At 36.6% G+C, this 13981-nt stretch overlaps 1 protein-coding gene across 1 annotated transcript in view; it reads right to left on the bottom strand.

The window, feature by feature from the left end:
- sema6ba (sema domain, transmembrane domain (TM), and cytoplasmic domain, (semaphorin) 6Ba) overlaps nucleotides 1-13981 on the bottom strand; it is a 132905-nt gene that overhangs the window by 101390 nt on the left and 17534 nt on the right. The window lies entirely within an intron of this gene.

Here is a 13981-nt window from a genome sequence, read left to right as displayed (position 1 = left end):
TACAGAACTGCCTATTTTCATTTTGATATTAGCAACTTAACAGACAGTAAAAATGTTGAGGCATCGTGTAGCTACATATTTATATGACCGTCATCTTCACTGTATGCATATTTATAACAAAGCGGAGCCCATACTGTAAAAAATAAATCCGTAAAATTTACAGTAAAAAACGGCAGCTGTGGTTGCCAGTATCTCACCGTTAAAAATACGGTACAAACCGTAAAAGTAAATTCTTATTTTTGCAGTAAACTACCGTATTTCATTAATTTATAGATGTAATATGTCTGTATTTTGAAATACCAACATCTACACATCACATCTTTTGTTACACAGATAGACACGTTAACACAGCCATATGCAGTTGGTGATGAGAAAGTTACATAACAAACCAATTCTCATCCCAAACAACTTTCCCGCAAGCAGAAAAGTGTCATTCACACAGCTACTAAATACCAGTATGGTAACACACATAAAATTCTCTAAAATCTCTAATGTACATAACTAATAGGGAAACAACTAAAAAGATCTAGAGTAATTAAAAAAAAAAAAAAAAGAATAGAAAGTGAGGTGCCATGCAGGGAATTCTGGGAAAGTCAATTTACGGTTATTTGCCGTATATTTATTTATTTATTCCATTTCTCCAAATAATGTGACCAAGTTATCAAAAACAAATTTAGTTCAGTCGAAAAACGGCCGCTATAGTTATGAAGTGATGTGCGTCTGTTCAATACAGCACAAACTGCAGTTGAAGGCTGCACAGAGTGTGATACACCTGACATTTAGCGAGTGAGTGGCGCGAGCAGCCGAAAACATTTGGATACTTAAGCTTAAAGGCTTTTCAATGCCGCGTTTCTGTGGCACGGAACGAAACTGCTGCAACTAAACAATGTTATGCCACCTGTGCGCTAGTTTAAAGTTCCGAGCATATATCACGTATTGCGTCTTTTCCACGCGCAAGTTCGTTATTTACAATGTAAGAATATATGTCAATACGTGTGCGCAAGCGGAGCGATGCGCTCGCACCTTTCAGACGCACCAAGTAGAAAACATCTCACACTGTAGCGGTGAGTGTTGTGCATGGCTTTCAGTGCAATGTGAACAAAAGATATGTTAGACGAATTATTACAAATTATTAAAATGATTATATATGTATGAACACAGATGATAACAACAGTATATTTAATTACTTGGCTAATATAAAGCTTACATTTACATTAGACGTCATAACGATGAAACCATGATTATTCTTCAGACTATATAATCGTACAATCAAAATCTATAATTGTTGCATCCTTAATTGTACTGCAGTTCAAAACACAACATATGAATGTGTCTGAATGTAGAAGAAGCCTACTTAAGCAATGCACTGCTTTTGTTGTGCTTTTAAATTCAACATTTGAATGTTTGTAAACAAAAAAGCCACATTGTACAAGGCACTGATATTATATAGTCTCAAAATACAATATATTAACATTTTAATGTAGAAAAATACAACGTGGGTGTCTTAAGGAGCAAAAATACAACATATGGGCTCTTATATTGCTGTTGTGTCATCACTCATATTGCAAGTCATATCTCCCCGGCCCCTCATTTGGGATGCTTTTCATGAACTGACATGACAAACTAATTGAATATCCCTGCCATAGAGAGAAACAGACAGCAAAATGGGATAATGCAAATTTGCGAACTCCTGGTTGGAGAAAGACGAGTTTAAACAGTGGCTGAAGTGTGTCGCTGAAAACAACTGCGTAATTTATTCTTTCAAGCTTTCTTTCTTCCGAGCTTATCTGAGTTCTGTTGCATGGTTGTGCTCCTTTCATTTATTTAACTACAACTGTTTATTAAGTTAAAGGTTTGATAGCGATTAGAACTTGAAATGGCGATGAGGTCTTAAAATATTCTGAGAAGGTCTTTTAAAAGGTATTGAAATTTCCTTTAGGATTCCTGCATATACCCTGTAAATGCATGAATATTGGCAAGGCATGTGCCGTTGGTCACGATGATCACTCAACGCAAAAGTATATCAGCCTTTAATTCCCTGAGCACAAACAGTTTGTATAATGAGCTATTGTTGTGTGTGTTGCCTCTTCTTATTGAATCGTTGAACGCCTCCTCACTTTTGGCAAACTATCCATTTAAAACCATCACCAATATTTCTGTTCAGATTCACTATAAACCTCCAGCTGAAGTGAAATGTGAGTGAAACGGCCCAGTTGTAACTCTCAGCAGGTTTAGGTAGATCTTATGTTACGCTTCATAAACTGTAAAATACAGTTCATCAGAGATGCACGATTGCGAGTGGGTCGATCCGTGCGCTCATCAGACGTGTTAAAAAAAAAAAAGAAAGAAGAAAAATCAGGTTTGGCTCTGGGGAAGAGCACATGTGGCTTGGGTCTCTGCGAAACACCATCTAGAAAGTGTCAAGATTTATCCTTCAGATTAGAGCGTGTGACACAGCAGTATAGCGTTTTCGTACCCCGGCAGACTCCTTTCTACAGTGATCAAAGTCTATCTTCTGCTCTCCCACTCCCTGAGTCTCTGTCTTTCTTCGCTCTCTTCCTCTCCTGTTCTCTCTCTGCAGGTCTACTTTCACTGCTGTTCTTTCCCCTTCCACTGCTTTATGCTTCTTTCTGTATCAAGAGCATTCGCTATCGGTTTAACTGCGCTTTCAGGTCTTAAAGTCACTGTGAAATCGAAATCGATCATTTGAATGATTTATGGAATATTGCAATGTTTATTATAAATGATTTATACTATGGGTGGGCTGTTGAATGCTTGATTCTGATTGGCTGATGAACATTCTAAAGTGTGCAGTTATTTTTCAGGGTAACACACAGATAAGGTAGTTTTAAAAAGTAGCTGGTTTTCCCCATTACGATGTGGCTTGGCTCTTAAGATCATGCAAGGTTACAAATGCTCATGACTCCATGTGCGTTTCTCAAAAATGCACATAACATGATTGTGCAAGAACTTGTTCTACAAGCTATTTAGAAGCTTTTCTAAATTTTGAAAATTTCCCATTTGTCCATTTCCAAAAGTGCTAAAATATAACCTTATGTAGGAGTCGTATCCTGAACATGAACTAAATAATCATAATCTCTCGTGGATTAGCAATCAAGACAAGTCTATATAAAGCACCTACCTGTAGACTGAGGGTTCTATTTTAACGACCTAGGCACAAAGTCTAAAGAACTCTTAATGAGTTATAGGTGTGTTTTGGGAATAAACTAATCAGAGTGTCATGATAAATTCCATTTAAGAGTCAGTTGCGTCGCACCATGGCACATTGGCTATTTACATAGCGACTTTGTAAGTGGAAAAACAGAATGCTTCACTAGCGAGAAAACAGTTAAACAGAGCATCTGCAGCACGAGGATAAAGAACGAGCCTCCTCCATACAACTTCTTTACTTTCTCTCAAGGTAATAAGGAAATGTATATATATATATATATATATATATATATATATATATATATATATATATATATATATATATATATACATACATACACACACACACACACATATACATACATATGTATATATATATATATATATATATATATACACACACATAAATATACACACACATACATATATACACACACATATATATATATATATATATATATATATATATATATATATATATATATATATATATATATATATATATAATATTATAATATATTATAGTTATACCTTATATAAATATGTTTATCCCAGTTAATCTGTCTTTAAAGCATATTTAACTTAATTTAATTTATGTTATATCTTTTTTTGTCCAGTCATTTATTTTAGATGTGTATTTTTTATTTTTGTTAATTTGTTTTCTTAATAACAATGTGTTGAAATAAAATGTGGCGACATAGTGGCTCAGTGGTTAGCACTGTCACCTCACAGCAAGAAGGTCACTGGCTCGAGTCCCATCTGGGCTAGTTGGCATTTCTGTGTGAAGTTGGCATGTTCTGCCCATGTTCACGTGGGTTTCCTCCGGGTGCTCCAGTTTCCCCCACAGTCCAAAGACATGCGCTATAGGAGAATTAAATAAACTAAATTGGCTGTAGTGTACGTGTGTGTGTGTGTGTGTGTGTGTGTGTGTGTGTGTGTGTGTGTGTGTGTGTGTGTGTGTGTGTGTGTGAATAAGCGTGTATGGGTGTTTCCCAATACTGGTTTGCGGCTGGAAGGGCATCCGTTGCATAAAACATATGCTGGAATAGTATGAAAGTGGATAGCTTTTTCAGTCAGTTTTTTAAGCACATTCCTGTTGTGTAAATGTTAAGATGCAAAACACACAAGAGAAATATCACAAATGACATCATATCAAACTAAACAAGTGCGGTTTAAAGTGTGCAAGAGATCAAATTTCAATGCTCGCCAAAACCCCAAGCATTCACATACAGTGTCCTCCTCCAGCAGCTTTATGGCTCTCAGCAATTGACTTATTTGTGCCTATTTTATTTCTCAGAATAAAATCAAAACAAAAAACATTTTAGGCCAAACATCTGCAACAAAGCATTGGAATGCTTTGAGCTATAAAACTGCAATATCTAAGCAATGAAATTTTCTCCAGGACTGAGCAAGAAGATATTCAGTCAATCCTTTATGAAGAGATCCCGCTGCTCATTTTCATTCAGAACGACCCTACAAATAGAGTTCTCCTCCTGCGGTGCCCTTCAAGCGAATAAAAATGACAATTGTAACTCGTTCAGATCCTCCAGAGACTGTGTGTGCATCTATTTCACACACACACACTTAATACACTCCCTATAGGAGAATCACAGGAGGCAGAGGTGATCTGAGTTGCTGCTGTAGAAATGGGTTTATCTAACACTTCATAAAAGCCAATCATAGCAGCACAAGTGATAGCCAAACACAGTCATTCAACTCCTGTGTCTGAAGACACTTCATATGAATTATAATCAATCCATTTATCTGCCTATGAAGATGCAGTTGTGATTTAATGCACTTTATGAAGCCAACGATATGTTAAAACTGTTTTTATCTGATTTGAACCACTTGTCTAATGGATGCAGAACAATTACTTATTACTATCTTATTACAAAAGCAGGGTTGGCACAAACTGTAACCTTATGGGCTTTAAAAATCTAAACTTTTGAAAATAATTTACGACAAACAACCAAATTTGGTAATATTCAACCAAATATACCTGCAAAATATAACCCTATATTCAAATTGAAACTAAAACATTTGAAAAAGTTCTAAGTGTCTCTGAAAAACAGATTTAGAAAGTGACTTGTAATTGTAACTGAAGGCCACTGGACAACAGAGTTGAGGATCCACACGCAGTTTATTAAACAGATTAGTCAGGCAGGCAATGGTCAAAACGGGCAAACAAAAGCATTAAGGCAACTCAAAATCATATTCAAAAACAGGCGAATGGTCCGTACAGGTGACAAAGAATTAATAGTGGGAAACCAAGATAAGGATCAAAACACAGAATGACTAGGCAGGATTAATGCTACATGATAACCAGACTCAGCAGCGTGTGCGTTAGGTGAATATAAAGTTTAGATAATCAGTCAATGATGAGTTACCAGCTGTGCGTGTGTAATCAGGGGGAATCAGGAACTGCTGTATGTGAGGTGCATGATGGTTTTTGTAGTCCAGTTCAGTGACAGATAAGTAGTTCTCCAGTGATCTGCAAGGATTAGATCGCTGGTGATCGTGACAGTAATATTCCACCAAATATTATTGCAAACTATAACCATGAATTCTAACTGAAACTCAAAATAAAAATCTAACTTTAGAAAATAATTCCAAGTGCCTTTGAAAAAACTAATTTAGGAATATTCCACCAAATATTAGGCTAAACTATTATCATAAATTCAATTTATGACTTAAAATAAAAATATAACTTTTAAAAAAAATAATTCCAAGTGTCTTTGAAAAACAAATTTTATAATTTTACTAATTTATAACCATAAATTATTCACATTGAGACTTTAAAAAAATCTAATTTTTGAAAATAATCTCAAGTGTCTTTGAAATTGTTTTTAGATATTCCACCAAATATTAGTGTAAAATATAACAATGAATTCAAATTGAGACTTAAAGTAAAAATCTAACAAATAAAAAATAATCACTAACATCCACAAAATATTAGTGTAAAATATAATCGGAAATTCAAAATGAGACTCAAAATTCCAACAAATATTACTGCAAACTATAACCATAAATTCTAATTGAAACTCAAAACATAAATCTAACAAAAGTCTTGTCGTCGATCCCTGTTGTAACAGCAACAAATAATAACTTGACTTCTAGTTGATCATTTGGAAAAGTGGCAGAAGGTAGACTGTTCTGATAAATCCTCTGTTGAACTGCATCCCAATCATCTAAAATAATGCAGAAGACCACTTGGAACCCGCATGGACCCAAGATTCTCACAAAAATCAGTCAAGTTTGGTGAAGGAAAATGTACAATCCACATGCTTGATGCTTTCTTTGCCATTCCAGATGACTTTATTAATATGTTATTTGAGTCATTGCAGAGATGTATGGATGCAGTCCTCCAAGCTCATGGGAGTCAAACACAATATTCATTCTGTTCCCACTGCACCATGACTTTATATTCTATACTGGACTTATTTATTTGTTAAGTGACAAGACTTTTGTCTAAGCAAAGTCAGACCTTACTGTCCTAATTAAATAATTAAAAATTAAGCCGTGATTATATATTTTTTTGGGTGAAATAAGCATCTTCTGATACCAAATGATCATCTAGAAGTAAAGTTATTATTTGTTGTTACTAAAACTTGGATAGGCGACAAGACTTTTGTCAGGTAGTGTATTTCCAGCTACGATATCCTGCCAGCAATAAATATAAAATTATAAAAATATAAAGAAAAAAAAGCACATCAAGATCCCAGAATTCTGCAATCAATTAATTAGTAACCATTATTAATTATTGGTAAGTCTGCATTATAAATTTGTTGACTTTTAAATTTTGTTGTTTCTTTTTACATCCCACTACCCTTTCCAAATACTTCTCCCGAGCTCTGTTTAATATTCCCTTTACACTGAGCCGAGCGCGGCTCAGTTCTCACGATTGTGTCTCCCTTTGATGGTTTTCGTGATAAATCTGCTCCTGTTCTTCAGTTCAGAGGCTAATTATCCTCTGCCTTCTGCCCACCTTCATAATGCCGGAGTCCTGCCTTCACAAACGGGCCGGTTTTAATAGATGTGTATGACTGCAGGGGAGAGAACTTCAAGGGACCGAGTGTCGAACCCGGACACCGATTATTGTTTGGCAAGAAGGAGCCTTACAAATTAGACCTGTCTGCCACCCACCCACATGTTGGAGAAATCCGAGACATCAAACACACACCTGCGAATCTCAGCCCGCGGCGCTTTCTGCAACAGCCTCTGCTTCTCCCTCTGCTTCAGCTTCTTTCTGTGTTGTTTTTATTATATGATCACTAATTACTTTGCACAAGATGATACTGGAGACAAAAACTGTTTTTGTTTTAATGCACTTGTCATTTCTGAGATTTTGTGCTGATCATAAATTCATGAATAGTTTTTCGGTTTAAAAGACAAAAAATCCAAAATACACTTTTAATTATAGTGCATCCGGATGGTATTCATAGCGCTTGTTTTTTTCCCACATTTTTTGTGACAGCGTTATTCCAAAATAGAAAAGATTCTTTGAAATTGCTTCAAACTTATTAAAAAAAAAAAACAAAAAAAAAAACGGAAAAATAAATATTAACAGCCTTTGCTCAATACTTTGTTGATGAACCTTTGGCAGCAATTACAGCCTCAAGTCTTTTTGAATATGATGCCACAAGCTTGGCACACCTGTCTTTGGGAATTTTTGCCCATTCCACTTGGCAATACCTCTCAAGCTCTATCAGGTTGGATGGGAAGCCACGGTGTACAGCCATTTTCAGATCTCTCCAGAGATGTTCAATAGTATTTAGGTCTGGGCTCTGGTCTGGGCCACTCAAGGACACTCACAGAGTAGTTGTGAAGCCACTCCATTGATATTTTGGCAATGTGCTTTGGGTCATTGCCCTGCTGGAAGATGAACCGTCGCCCCAGTCTGAGGTCAAGAGCACTCTGAAGCAGGTTTTCATTCAGGATGTCTCTGTACATTGCTGCATTCATCTTTCCCTCTATCCTGACTAGTCTTCCAGTTCCTGCTGCTGAAAAACATCCCCACAGCATGATGCTGCCACCACCATGCTTCACTGTAGGGATGGTATTAGCCTGGTGATGAGCGGTGCCTGGTTTTCTCCAAACGTAACGCCTGGCATTCACTCCAATAAGTTCAATTTTAGTCTCATCAGACCAGAGAATTGAGTTTCTTATGGTCTGAGAGTCCTTTTGGTGCCTTTTGGCAAATTCCAGGCGGTGAGTGGCTTCCGTCTGGCCACTCTACCATACAGGCCTGATTGGTGGATTGCTGCACAGATGGTTGTCCTTCTGTAAGATTCTCTTCTCTCAACAGAAGAAACCTGGAGCTCAGACAGTGACCATCGGGTTATTGATCAACTCCCTGACTAAGGCCCTTCTCCCCAATCACTCAGCTTAGATGGCCAGCCAGCTCTAGGAAGAGTCCTGGTGGTTCCAAACATCTTCCACTTATGGATGATGGAGGCCACTGTGCTCAATGGAACTTTCAGAGCAGCAGAATTTTTTTCTGTAACCTTCCCCAGCCCTGTGCCTCCATACTTTTATCAAATTGTCATTATGGAGTATTGTGTGTAGAATGTTAGGGAAATAAATGAATTTAATCCATTTTGGAATAAGGCTGTAACATTAAAAAAATGTGGAAAAAGTGAAGCGCTATGAATACTTTCCGGATACACTGTATGTCATCCTTTATCAGTTCCCATCTGCAGATTTTTATTACAATACATATGTTAAAAATGAATCACGATGAAGTTAATCATGAATTGTTTGTAACCTTTTCATTCATTCATTCATTCTCCTTCTGCTTAGTCCCTTTATTCATCAGGGGTTGCTACAGCGGAATGAACCGCCAACTTATCTAGCATATGATTTACACAGCGGATGCCCTTCCAGCTGCAACCCAGCACTGAGAAACACCCATACACTCTCATTCACACACACACTCATACACTACGGCCAATTTAGCTTATTCAATTCACCTGTAGCACATGTCTTTGGACTCTGAGAGAAACCAAACTCATGCCTTGTATCAGCTTTGATTTTGACGCCTTTTTGAATATATATGACTTTTCAATGAAACAAGAAATATTAAAATATAAGCAATAAATTAGTATATCACAATAAAATGAAGGAAGTTTGTCCAACTAAAGTAGTCAGAAACCAAGGTCCCATAATGTAATTTGAAAGCATAAAAAAAACATAAATCTTGTTAATTAACAGAATTTTTTTACGGCATGCAGTGATATTAAAAGTGTTAAAATAACACAGACTCAAAACATTATTCTTAAAGGAGTTTGAGGAAAGGGCTATACAATTCCTGGAGAAAGCTATTATTAACAGTCCCATTCATCTCAATGGCAGTTTCTCGGCTAGTGCTGAACTCCTGCATAGTATGTAATATGAAATATCTCTCCTCATACATAATCGATTTTGCTGTAAATATGTGTTTTCATCCATGTAAACTATTGATGACATTATTTCCAATTTTAAAATAATACTGTTAGGGTTAGGGTCATTTAGATTTTTTAATTTGCATAAAAGACTTGAAAGGTCCTATCTTTTCACACATGTTTATATTAAATTTCAGACAGTAATATTTGGTTGAAAATCACTGTCACTTTTTAAATTTTGTTTTCAAAGACACATAGAAATATTTCAAAAGTTAGATTTTTATTATGTCACAATTTGAATTCATGGTTATACTACCTAATACAAAAGTCTTATCACCAAACCAAGTTTTAGGAACAACAAATAATAACTTGACTTCTAGTTGATCATTTGGTATCAGAAGTGGCTTATATGAAAGGCAAAGGCCTCTAGATTACACTTATTTGACCAAAATAAAATATGATCATTCCTAGATTTTTAATGATTTAATTAGGACAGTAAGGTCTGACTTTGCTTAGGCAAAAGTCTTGTTACTCAACAGAAATAATGTACAGTATAGAATATAAAGTCATGTGCAGTGAGAACAGAATGAATATTGTATATGACTCCCATGAGCTTGGAGGACTGCATCCATACATCTCTGCAATGACTCAAATAACTTATTAATAAAGTCATCTGGAATGGCAAAGAAAGCGTTCTTGCAGGACTCCCAGAGTTCATCAAGATTCATCTTCAGTTATCCCAGACATGCTCAATAATGTTATGTCTGGTGACTGGGCTGGACCTTGACCTTCTTTGCTTTCAGGAACTTTGATGTGGAGGCTAAAGTATGAGAAGGAGCGCTATTCTGCTGAAGAATTTGCCCTCTCCTGTGGTTTGTAATGTATTAGGCAGCACAAATGTCTTGATACCTCAGGCTGTTGATGTTGCCATCTACTCTACAGATCTCTCACACACCCCCATACTGAATGTAACCCCAAACCATGATTTTTCCTTCACCAGCCTTGACTGATTTCTGTGAGAATCTTGGGTTCATGCAGGTTCCAATAGGTCTTCTGCAGTATTTGTGATGACTGGGATGCAGTTCAACAAAAATTTACCTTTTGTCATTTTCCCAAATGATCAACTAGAAGTCAAGTTATTATTTGATGCCCTTACAACTGGGATCGATGACAAGACTTTTGACAGGTAGTGTACACAAAAACTGCAAGACCTGAAAATAATAATAATAAAAAAGTCTGAATTTGCATGACTATGGCAGTCATGTTTTAGAGAGTAATTTAAAAAACAAACAAAAAAAAATCACATTATTTACAGCTAAAAACATTATGCTAGATGGTTAATCTATGTCCTCCCATGGACAGGTGTTGAGAATTAGCAAGTCTGCTAAAACACTTTAAACAAATGCATTTAGTTGTCCAGTGTAATTGTGATATCCATGTCAGATAGATAGATAGACAGACAGACAGATAGATTAATTAAAAGCATCTGTTAATTAACAGTTTTCGCATTTTGTGATTTGTTTTCTGTTTATTTACGGTTATGAATTGTATTATAAATGCTTGATCTTTGCTCTGTCGACTTTTGATGCTGAAAATTCAACTCTACAGTTTAACAATGTGACTTTTATTGATATTCTTCTAATAGTTTGAAATAATATATTGTATTAAAAAAAATAATATTTCTAAAAATAAGAACAGAAAAAGTACTAGCGGTTTATTGGCAGTTTTATTATTATCGTAATTTACAACACCAATCCACCAATCTTTTCAGACTATTACAAACGTCAGTAAAAGTAACTTTTTCAAATTGTTCAACATCAAAAGTTGCTTGCGGAAAATCAAGGTCCCATAATGCAATGCAAAAGCATGAAAATAAACATGAATCACAAAATACAGAAAACTGCTGATGTACAGATATATTCAACAAACGCATTTCTATCAAATATCTCAAACGTAAACCGATCAAATAGTTATTTATGTGATAAAAACCAATCAAACTACACTAATTATATTTATGGATGTCTTAATATTTCTTTCATTTTGGCAGATGCAATGCAAAGAGTCTTTTCAGTTTATAACTGCCTTATTGCAATTACATGAAGAAAGTTGGCACATTTTGCATTCATATATTTTAATGCAGTTTAAAAGCATTTTTTATTAAATGTGCAGCTATAATATGACTAGTCGACTGTATGCCATCATTGTGATTCATCCATCAACGGATCTTTTGCATTAAAGGCCACGTTTCCTAATAAAATGGCAAATCATCTTCCTAAAATCACCTTAACTTCTGCTGTTCATTATGTAATGATAGAGTAACAGCTGTTTTTCCCAAAGCAGCATGTTGATTGCTCATTACTGAGTTTCTTTAAGAGAACTGTGCAGGAGCTGTCAGGTCCAAATGCTTGGAGTAAAAGCCAAACACACACAGCCTGCTACAACAAAAGTACACTACCTTTTAGTAAAGTCACCAGCAGATTTCTGCAAACTGCATCCAGAGATAATTGGATCAGAGAGAGAGAAAAAAAAAACAGATGAATTCAGCGCATTCTTCTGCCTTGTTAAAGTCCTACCGGATTCAAAGTTTGAGAAGTTTGTTGGGTGTAAGACTCAATATGTTAGTCTTAAAAAGGCTTGTAGCCTTCAAATTTTGTAACAATACGCCCTTATGTGAAAATCGGCCATTTGTCCAGCCTTCTTGGCCTACACTGGGCATAAACACATGCGGTGGCTTATATGATAAACAGGGACTCTGCTCATTTCAAGAATTAAGTTTTGTTTACCATCATCATCATCATATTTTGTCTTTCAGTTATAGTATGTTCTGCTCTCAAAGCCTATGGCGTCCCCTGGGCATCTCTTATTTCCTCTCATCCTATGTGGGATTGGATTGCACCACCCTCTGGTCGGCCATATGTTTCTTTAATATATAGCAAACTTAAAGATCACACTGCAAAGCCTCTTCTTTCAAACTCATCTGTAATTGTGAACTAACAGATTTGGACTTTTAACCCGCTGGCGTGTTTGTGAGGTAACTTTTTCTCTCCTCTTGGCTGTTAAAGTTTTCTCCACTGTGTCTATTATGGATTACCTGTGATAGCCATGTATTATGCGCATACAGACTGTAACCGCTTGGTTCTTCCCACCATCGGTGAACATCGCTTTAATTTCTAAAGCCGATTGCAGCCCTTTCTGTTGAGCAGGTAAAGACAATGTAATGTAATGTGTATTTATATAGCGCATTTATTGTATATGGCTATACACCCAAAGAGCGTCACAATCATGAGGGGGGTCTCTCCACACCACCACCAGTGTGTAGCATCCACTTGGATGATGCGACGGCAGCCACAGGACAACGGCGCCAGTGCACTCACCACACACCAGCTATAGGTGAAGGGAAGAGACAGTGATAAAGACAATTCGGTGGATGGGGATGATTGGGAGGCCATGATGTGTAAGGGCCAATTGAGGGACTTTGGCCAGGACACCTGGGTTACACCCCTGCTCTTTACGAGAAGTGCCATGGGATTTTTAATGACCACAGACAGTCAGGACCTCGGTTTAACATCTCTTCCGAAAGACGGCACCCACTGACAGTATAGTTCAATTCAATTCAATTCAATTCAATATAGTATAGTGTGTGCCCTTTACTTTTACTGGGGCATTAGGACTCACACAGACCACAGGCTGTGCGCCCCCTGCTGGCCTCTCTAACACCACTTCCAACAGCAACCTAGTTTTTCCCATGTGGTCTCCCATCCAGGTACTGACCAGGCTCAGCCCTGCTTAGCTTCAATGAGTAACCGGTCTTGGGCAGCAGGGTGATATGACTGTGACAATAACCAATCAAAGGGGTGTAAGACCTCGCCTGTCAGCGCTCAAAAAGCAAGCAGGATAATATTTACATTAGTTTATTTGCTATAAATGCTCATGTCGTCTTCTGTGCATGTAATGGAGTTTTGTTTGATACAATCAGAGTGTTTTCTTTGAGCAGGTCAAATTAAGGGTACAGTTCATTTATCTTACTGCTGTACTAAAGAAAAAAATTGTATTACAAATAATATATAAATATTAATATATTTATAGATTTAAATTTTTAAAAACTCTTGTGTTGTGAAGAAAAAATCTAATTATGTATGGAAAGCATCGTCAATGCATCGTGATGCTTCGAGATATCGAATTGAACCGAATCGATGGCATGATAATCGTAAATGAACCAAACCAAAACATGAGACCAGTGTAGATTCACACCCCTACTTGATACAATTATAGACCTTTTTCTTGGCTGCTGTATGGAGGGCCCCATAGCGACCAGCGTCTTCCAGTAGCATGTTTAGAACTTCCCTTTACAGCATTTAAAACGGAGTGTTTACGGAGTGTTTTTGTGACACACAACTTAGAAAGAGCACTTCAACTTTTACTCAAGTCAC

This window comes from Danio aesculapii, chromosome 2 (genome assembly GCF_903798145.1).
Source record: "Danio aesculapii chromosome 2, fDanAes4.1, whole genome shotgun sequence".
NCBI classification, from domain to species: domain Eukaryota; kingdom Metazoa; phylum Chordata; class Actinopteri; order Cypriniformes; family Danionidae; genus Danio; species Danio aesculapii.
The sequence above is the reverse complement of the archived record's forward strand: the minus strand, read 5'-3'. Positions and strand labels throughout refer to the sequence as shown.